At 35.7% G+C, this 10,256-nt stretch overlaps 1 pseudogene; it reads right to left on the minus strand.

The window, feature by feature from the left end:
- Window positions 1-7,217: 7,217 nt before the first annotated feature.
- Window positions 7,218-9,108, minus strand: LOC107949871 (probable linoleate 9S-lipoxygenase 5; annotated as a pseudogene).
- Window positions 9,109-10,256: the final 1,148 nt, after the last annotated feature.

Below are 10,256 nucleotides of genomic sequence, written 5' to 3' on the forward strand. Positions count from 1 at the left end.
ATTTCATTGAATGTTGTCAGCGAGAGGAGGCGCCATTGATTTCTATTTTCTAGAATTCTTACCAACTCAAAACATGTAATTGAAGAGGTTATGTGGGCCTGTTTTACTTTACTCTTCATGAAGGAGTGGAATCAATTATTTCCAATTGGTCTTCAAACCTTCAATTGAATCATTGTAAATACATACAGGTAAAGTATAAGTTTGGAATTGGTTTTGATTTTCCAACCAAGTGGTTAATACCTAGTAAAAATGTATGCTGTAAAAAATTATATCAAAAGTGAGGGTGAGCTCAATTTTATAAGCTTTGTCAAGGTCGCGCATTAGATCAGAATGAGGTGTTAACTGTCAAGAACGTGTTTCACCACTGTCTCGTAGATTTGAACCCTAATGGATGGCGGCCAATTGATGACAACAACGGTGCGAACACCGTGACAGTATTACCTGTGCAATTTGCGTGGCCACATGGAGCCACTAATGAATTAGGATTTATTCTCTTAGGGAAGAAAGAGGAGCATAAAAATTATTTTTATACCTTTTGTAAATTAAGGCCTCATCCGTGGTCCATTAAACCTACAGGGGATTAAGAAAGTGGTGCGAATCCCTTTATGTTTACTGTTGGTACTAATAATAGACTTGTTGGTGGTGTAGACATAGCTCGCGTTGTTGAAGAGAGTTCAAGGGAATCAAAAAGTTTATCCAAAGAGATCGACGAATACATGGATGCTCAATCTTTTATGCAAAATGTGCGAAGAAGTCTTTCCGGTGCTTTTGTTGGGGAAGGAAGTGGCAAGTAGTCAAAAGAAACAAAAGACCAATGCTAGAGCTACCAATATTGTACTTAGCAGCGAAGACGAGGGTATCCCTGTAAGGCCTTTGTCGAAAGAAATGAAAGGATCACGCTACATCATATAGTGGTGTGGCAACCATTGTTATAGTTCCTCTTATGGTTCTTTCTCTTGTGTTTCCACCTCCACCAAAACCACCAATTGAGCATTCACTTGGTGTGATTGTTCAACATGGTACTCCTAGATGTTCAATGAACTTTTTATCTACTGGTGGTGAGGCATAAACATTATTTCCGTGGCGAGAACACCTGAGTACACAAAAATTTCCTTACTACCCTACCGAGGTAAGCAGGAAGTGGAAAGATTCTATGCCTCAAGAAGTGAGAGAACATGTTTGTCCTTTTGCATGATCTAGATGTGTGAATAAACCATCTTTGAAGGAACTCATACTATCTTTTCATGTGGCCTTGGCTAAAGTTGACATGGTTAGCGTGGGGCTTGTTGAGGGCATTAGCGAATAAGAGGTAAGAAGGATGGAATATTAGAATGCTCATTAATCCACCATGAGGCCCTAGAAATGGCTAGCAAACAACATAAGCAATTGGATGAAGAAAAAGGAAAATTGGTGGATCAAAATAAGAGGTTACAGGATCACCTCACTCTCTAAAAAAGATATTGAAAAATTGCATAGAGAGCTTGTAGGTGTGCAAGTTGATAGGTAACCATCAAAGACATGGATGAGTAGCATAAACTTGCTATTGGTAATCTGGTGAAGAGTCATGAAGAGGATTTGGAAAAGTGTAAGGTTAATACTATGCAAAGTTTTCAGGATTATTTGCCAGATTTGAAATCAAAGTTCCTCCTGCATGCCCAATTGGTTAGTAATCTCTTTGATGCTCGTAGGGTAAACTTCGATGCTCTCAGTCACCTCATGAATGCTCAATTGGACTTTGATATTTGTTTCCCTGTGGAGCTACTTGGGAGGAATTTGTGGAAGAGTGGAAGAATTCTAGTAGACTTTATTTTGTTGATACTCCTATTGAGACTAGTGTAGCTCCCACTGCTGGGTGTGTAGGGGATGCAAACGAAGGAGTGGAGGAATAAGAAGATGAATAGCTCATTGAACCTAATGTCCTAGTGCCAATTCATGATTTTATTGTATTCATTGTACTTGTTTCCTTCTATTTTGAAATGGAAAAGCTATCTTTGCTTAGTGTTGAAACCCTGTGGTGTTTGATTGTGATTTTGATTGAGCAAACTGCACAACTAAGTTGTCATCGTAGTTGAATTAAACAAATAAAATCTAAACAGTGACTAAGAACCATTAAATTATTCAACTTAACTGTGATTTGAAATTATTGTGCCTAAGTTATTATTGTGAATCAACAACTTAGGAAGGATTATTCATGATTGTAAATAAATAAACTTTGGCTGTTATCGTAAATCAGTAAGCCTTAATAATATCAACTGTGATATTATATCACAAGTTGTTTGGAGTAGCAATAGTAAATCAACTAACTTAAAGATGATTATTCGTAATAGTAAATCAATGAATTTAGGCCATGATTATAAATCAACGAGCCTTAATAATATCTGCCGTGATATTAAACTAGTGAGTTGTTTGGAGTAGCGATAATAAATCAGCAAACTCAGAGAAGATTGTTCATGATAGTAAATCAATGAACTTGAGTTGTGACCATAAATCAACGAGCCTTAATAATATCAACTGTGGCCTTAAATCAGTGAGCTATCTGAAATAACTATAGTAAATCAACTAACTTAGAGAATATTATTCATGATAGTAAATCAATGAACTTAGGTTGTAATCATAAATCAACGTGCCTTAATAATATCAACTATTATATTAAATCAACAAGCTATTTGGAGTAGCGATACTAAATCAACTAACTTAGAGAAGATTGTTTATGATAGTAAATCAATGAACTTAGGTTGTAATCATAAATCAGTGAGCCTTAATAATATCAACTATGATATTAAATCAACTATTGCACGACCATAACAAAAAATCAGAAAAATAAGGAAATAACAAACAAAGTACAACACAACCAAATCTAAATTTAGAAAAACTGACTTTGAATCATTCTCCAATACTCCCCCTTAATTCAAAGTTGTAGACACCAAGCTGAAGTCTGAAGTAAGCATGTTTTTTTTTTCTCTAAGGAGCGACTCCATTAGAATATCTGTAATTTGCTCATTTGTGTTGCAATATTTTAGAATAATTGACCCATCAGACACAAGATCACAAATGAAGTGTACTCAAATATCTATATGCTTTGTTCTTCCATGAAAGGATGGATTTTTGGACATGGAAATCACTGTTTGATTGTCACAGTAGATTACAGTTGTTTCTTTCTCATTCATATGAAAATTATCTAGGATTCTTCTTAACCATAGGGCTTGACAAGCTGATGAAGTTGCAGCTATATATTCAGCTTCTGATGAAGATAGAGTTGTTGTTGCTTGTTTTTTGGAACTCCAGTAGATAGAAACTGACCCAAAACCAAAGACATAACCTGACGTGCTTCTTCTATCTTCCAAACATCCAGCCCAATCACTATCTAGATAACCACTCAGCTTGAACTCTGAGATATTATCATACCACAACCCAAAATCAAGAGTTCTAGTAATATACCGTAAGACTTGTTTTGAAGCGCCAAAGTGATGCCTTATGGACAATGCATGAACCTGGAAATAACTCCAACATCAAAATAAATATCAGGCCGTGTATTGGTCAAGTAAATCAAACCACCAACTAGACTTCTAAAGCTCATTGCGTCTGTTGCTTTAGTACCATCATCATTTTTCAACTTTTCATTCAAATTCATAGGTGTTGCTGTAGTTTTGCATCCCAGCATGTTGAATTTTTTAAGTAAATCAGTAGCATATTTCTTTTGTGGCACAAAGATGTCATCTACAACTTACTTCACCTCAAGCCCAAGAAAAAAATTACAATACTCCAAGATCTGTCATTTCGAATTCCTTTTCCATACAAGCTTTGAATTCATTTATAAGACAAGAGGAACCAATATAGATCATATCATCAACATAAAGGAAAATAATAAGAAAATCATGGGTACCTTGCTATTTAAAATAAAGATTGGGCTCATACTTGTTTCTCTCAAAGCCATTTTTTAGAAAGTATGCATCGATTTTGCTATACCATGCGTGCAGGGCCTATTTCAGTCCATAGAGAGCTTTTCGTAGCTTGTACACTTTTTATTCCTTCCCTTTGATTGTGAATCCCTTGGGCTAAGCAACGTAAACCTCTTATTGTAAATCGCCATTCAAAAAAGCCAACTTAACATTGAACTAATACACAATCTTTTTCAAATGTGCAGCCAATGTCAAAACAATTCTAATAGTTTCAAACTGTGCAACAGGGGAGAAAGTGTCATCAAAATTTACATCTAGTTGTTGTAAATACTCTTTTACCACCAGACGTGCTTTGTGCTTTAGAATGGTTCCATCTGTGTCGAACTTGGTTCTAAAGAACCATTTGAAACCAATGATTTTTTTGTCTTTAGGAAGATCTACAAGTCCCATGTCTCATTGCTTTGTATTGCTGCAATTCTTCTTTCATTGCAATTTGCTATTACTTTTTGTCTGTCGCTTCTTCGAAAGTTGTAGGATCAGCAACAAACAAGGCCTGTGTAGATGCATAGATCTCAACCAAAGATCTAAACTTCTTTGGAGGAGTCTCATCATCAGATGAACTACTACTATTTGGAGATGCACTCAATGAAGTTAGAGGAGATAACAGATTTGGAGAAGGGGGTTGTAACACTTTAGCCTGTGGAGCTGCATCTTCACTCGTGATTTCAAATTTGACATCTCTTGCATTTTCTTCCCAAAACCAGCTTGCATCTTCATTGAAAATCATATTCGTACTGATTATTATTTTGCCATTAATAGGACTATACAGCCTGTAAGCTTTGGACTTTGAACAATAACCAACAAAAATGTATTTTGTTGATTTTTCATCAATTTTGTTGCATTTATTCCAATCAACAAGTATAAACAACACAACCAAATACCTTTAGATGGCTTACCCAATGTCTTTTTCCATACCAAGCCTCATATGGAGTTTGGTTGAGAATAGTCCTTGTTGGTGACAAATTTAGCAAGTAGACTGCAGTCGCTACAGCTTCTGCCCATAATTGATTTGGAAGTCTTTTGGCTTTCAACATGCTTCTTGCCATTTCTACAACCGTTTGGTTCTTCCGTTCAGCAACACTATTCTGCTTCGGAGTATATGGAGCAGTCAGCTCTCTTCTCAGGCTGTGTTCATCACAAAAATTATTAAACTCTTATGATACAAATTCATCGCCTCTGTCTATACGTAGTGCCTTGATGCATATTCCAGCTTGCTTCTCCATAAATGCCTTAAATTTTTTGAATTTTTCAAATGTTTCTAACTTGAACTATAAGAAGTACACCCAACTCATCTGGCTACAGTCATCTGTAAATAATAAAAAATATCTACTCCTACCAAATGATTGAGTTTTCATAGGACCAACCACATCAGTATGTACAAGATCGAGGCACCTCATTGCCCTTCTAGACTTCCCCACAGGAAATGGTTTTTTACATTGTTTCCCATATATGCACCCTTCACACATATCTAAAGACTCAATTCTAGGCAATCCAAAAACCATTTCCTTTTGACACAACAATTTCAAACCTTTGATGTTTAAATACCCATACCTTAAATGCCATAATCTTGACTTACCAGTTTCATTGATAGCGAGTGCATAGTTCTCAACATCAGAAATAACAAGTGGGAATAACTTGTTTGGTGTCATGCGAACATCAATAATATTTTGATTTGATTTTTTATCTTTGATCACACATAAGACATCATCGAACATGATAGAATATCCAGTAGCCATGCGTTGCCCTACACTCAACAGAATTTATGACAGACTAGGAATGTAATAGACATCGTAAAGAAGTTTCACATTACCGAAAATGCTTTTAACTGTCACATTACCTTTCTCTTCCACTTGAATCTGCTTGCTGTCTCCAAGTGTTACTTTTTGTTTGAAGGTTTTATGAATCTTGTTGAACAATTACTTCACACCAGTCGTGTAGTTTGAGCACCCACTATCTAGAAACCAAATGTTGCTATGACTTACTGTATTTTCTTGATAAGCCATGAACAATTTGATCTCATCATTTTCTTGCTCTACGTAACTTGCTTGTTCCTGCCTTGGTCTTTTCCAACAATTTACCTTCACATGCCTAAACATTTTACAATAAAAGCATTGGATAAACCTTTTGTTATCCCATTGTTGTGTTTGATTTTGGTGCCATTGCCCTAGTCTCGTCCTCTGCCACGACCTCCTTTCCCATGAGATCTAACCTGACCTCGCCATTTTTGTTCATTTTTCTAGTGCAATGCCTCCCTTTTCACATAGAAAGCCTTATCCTTGGCCTTCTCTTTTGATCTGTTCATCCTTTCCTCATGGGACTGCAATGATCCCATCAATTCATCAAATGTGAATGTTTCCAAGTCTTTGGATTTTTCTATGGCAGCCACTACATAATCAAGCTAAGGAGTGAGACTCCTTAAATTTTTTACAGCAATCGTTTGGTCATTAATATTCTCCCAATAAGACCGCATTTTGTTGACAATTTTAGCAATTCTGGATAAAAAAATCCTGCACCGACTCTCTACCTTTCATCTGCAAGGTTTCAAAATCTCAACTAAGTGACTGAAGTTTTATCATGATTACCTTAGAGGAGCCTTGAAATACTTTCTGCAAGATCCCCCAAGCTTCTGTTGCTGTATTTGCTGTAGCAATTTTTAGAAAAACGGTCTCATGAACGGCTTGCTGGATACAGAATAATGCCTTTGAGTCTTTCTTCTTATTTTCTCTTAATCTAGCCTCTTCATTTGGTTCGGTATAGCAATTCTCAACTAACTCCCAAAGATCCTGAGACTTGAACAAGGTCTTCATCTTGATGCTCCAAAACTCATAATTTTCACTATTGAAGACTGAAATTGACAGTTGAGACACATTCATGACATTGCTATTAGTCGCCATTAGTTGCACACCCAATTACAAATGAATTTGGCTCGAATACCAAAAATATAGGGAAAAAATAGTCACAGAAGACTATTGTCAAACAACTTGTATGCAAGGAAAATACTAAACTGGAAAATTTAAGAAGAAAGAAAAGCTGAACTTAGAATAATTAAAGTTGTTGTATTATTATTCATATCCCAAATAAAATAAACGTAGGCCTATAAATAGCCTTTACACCATAACAAACTAACGTAAAAATGTGCAACACTATTGCACGATCATAACAAAAAATTAAAAGAATAAGGAAATAACAAATTAAGCACAGCACAACCAAATCTAAATTTATAAAAACTGACATTGAATCATTCTCCAACAAAATGCATCAGATTGAGACACTGTTTGGAATTCCCTTGCCCGTAAGTCCACCTTCGCTAGTTGGATACAACAATGTTATGGCATATTGACCGGACCAACACGGTTCTTCAACTGCTCGTTGTTTTTCATCTCTACAATCCGTTCTTCAATCCCAAAAAGCCACTTCTCAAATTCATCAAAAGCTGCAAGTGGGGTTTTATCTGACGTCCCTTCGAGGATGGCTCTCTGCCCCAGATAAACCTTATCTGATGAATGCCTTGATAGGATTTCTATAAAAGATATTCCCAAGAGTGTCTACAGTTAAGCAATTATTGTTTTCAAGAAAACCTTGTCCGGGTTGGACTCTAGTTCTATGTATTTTGGTGTTTCTTTCTCAGGCATAAACCGACAACTTATAGTCGGGCGGTTAGAGAGGTAGCTTGCATAAGGATATTGGCCAAAGTTAACTACTACATGGAGAGCCAAAGCCACCCATATGATAATGGTGCAAGAATCGATCAAATCTTCTCGAGTCTGTATTTTAGGCCACCATGGCTCATCTTTCTTGTCGTCATGGCCTTCCTCTTGGAGTTCTATCCACTAGGCCTGAAGGTCGGGGTCTTGTTAGACCATTTCATCGATCTTGTAGTAGAATGAGCAATAATCTCTGACCCATTTTTCAATTGCAAACCAAATCTCCAGTCCATCAACAGCATATGGATAATCTTTTATCAGCAAAAGAAGACCATTTGGTGAACTCTCATCATCAACTGCAACTCCTCTGAATAAAGAAGATGAAAACATGTTATTTCCATAATTAAAAAGCTTTATATACCCGTATCCATCACGTATTTTGACAAGGGTGCAAGGGTATAACTCTCAATACAAGGAAAAACTATTTGTATCCAAGCTAAATGTACCTTTTCTTGAGATCTCTAGGAAGTTCCTATTCAAGCAAATTCCAACTCTTGCAAATTACTGATGACATTTCCATTGCATACTTTCCAGTGAAACTTGTTAATTCCAGGACACCACCTTCGTTAATCAGAATCTTCCTAGTAAAGGCATTGATGTTCATCGTGTCCCAGAAGTGAGGATAGAGAAGCTTGTAAATTGGATGAACCACACTAAGTTGTCGATTTATTACAATCACGAATGGCTCCATTGTTGCATGAGTGTTCAACGTATAAACAGATTAAAAAACCATAAACATAAACCATCCTCTTTGATTGAAGCTAATTGATGCATGCATGCTAATTTATATATTCATACCAATGGCTTATGAGTTGATGAACTTCAGAGTCATTTATAGCAACATAAGCTTTAGCAAACTTCCATATTGAACCTTCAACTTAATGTTCTACAGGTGTGTAAACCTTGCTAACAGCACCTAATGGATCCCCATTCAGATGTGGCAAACTCAATTCAATCACCAATAGTTTCAAAGTGCCATCATTGCGCAAAAGCAAGATAGTTCGAGAAGCGTAAGTCTTGGTTGTCATAGTGTTTATCCTCCGCAAGTACAACATAAGTGAATCATGATGATCCAATATGAATAACTTGTTGGTTCTCAGTGCCTGTTCAACCAAATCCTTTCAAGTTAGACTGATTTGAAAAGGATAAACTAGATAACATTTATTTTGGTGTATTCAAATTCTCACCTCTTCTACTGTTAGTCCCTCTAGGTTGTGCTCAATGTGTTCCTCGGTTATGGCACTATTCTGATTACCATATACTTTAGGATCTAGGTTACTTGTTGGAGGAAATTCCTGAAATCAGAGAATATATATATATTTAACATATGGTAAATTTTAAGAATTGAACAAATTTCCAGATAAAAAAATTACTTGAAGAAGATGGATTATAACAGGGTTAACTCCAGCCAGCATTTCTCTGGCAAATTCTTCATCAGTCCTCATGCAGTCTTACTGTCTGCTCCAACTCATTAAAAAAATCGAAGAAAGTAAACGGTTGGAATCAACAATAAAGATATTTAACTCTGAAATTAGCAATACATTTAATAACAATGCCTTCAATCTTTTCTTTTTTTGTTATTTGTCTTCACAAAATATTTATATCGTATTTTAGTAGAATTCTTATATCCAGATAAATACAATATCTAAAAATCTCTTTCGCTCTTTCTAGATTACAATCTAGCTTGGGTCATAACCCTAAACTAAAACTTACATGATTTTAAAAAAATTAAAATAAGGATTAACTATGTTTTACTTCAAAAAAAAAAAGCACCCATTAGATCCCACACTCAATTCATTTATATGACTTGGCTTTATATATTTATATTTTATTTTGGGAGGGGTTCCAAAAGGACTTGGCTTCATTGGTGAGTCATTTCAAATGAAGAATATGAAATAAGATATAAGATCAAAAAGACCAAAGTGGTCTAATTCCCAGAAACTACTACTAGAAATATGAACAGAAGATGAAGCTTCCCAATTGCCTTTTTTTCTCTATAAATACTCCTACAAAGCCCCAACCCCTTTTTTATCTCAAGTCTTCACATTTAATTAAACCAAGTTTCGAACAAATTCTTTCACCACCACCGTCCTTGCTGTCGAAACCATTTTTCGAAAACGGGGATCGACTTTGGTTTTGAAAACGAAAACGAACATGGGAGTCGCCACCGATCTTTTATTAGGGGTGATCGGACCACCTCATAATTTAATTGTTCTAAAATGTTTTGTTTTACTAAAACAACGATTTTAGTCTACGAAAATTGAAAAGAACAGGTTCGGGAGTCGGTTACGTACGAGGAAGGATTAGCACCCTCATAACGCCCAAATTTGGTACCAAATTGATTAATTATTGTCCTTATGTCTGAGATTTAAAGTTATTTTTGAAATATGGTTCCTTAAAAAATTTGAATAATTCAAGTTGGTCGTCAAAATTCTCTTATTTCAAAAGAATGCAGCATCATATCCAACACGATAGGACACTATGTTTTATTCCCTTGAGAACACGATAAATTTTTTATTTTCAAAAATCTATATATTGAAAATTACAAAAGGATGTCTAATTATTTAGTTCAACGAGAAACCGAAACCTAATA

Source organism: Gossypium hirsutum, chromosome A04, assembly GCF_007990345.1.
Source record: "Gossypium hirsutum isolate 1008001.06 chromosome A04, Gossypium_hirsutum_v2.1, whole genome shotgun sequence".
In the NCBI taxonomy this organism is placed as follows: domain Eukaryota; kingdom Viridiplantae; phylum Streptophyta; class Magnoliopsida; order Malvales; family Malvaceae; genus Gossypium; species Gossypium hirsutum.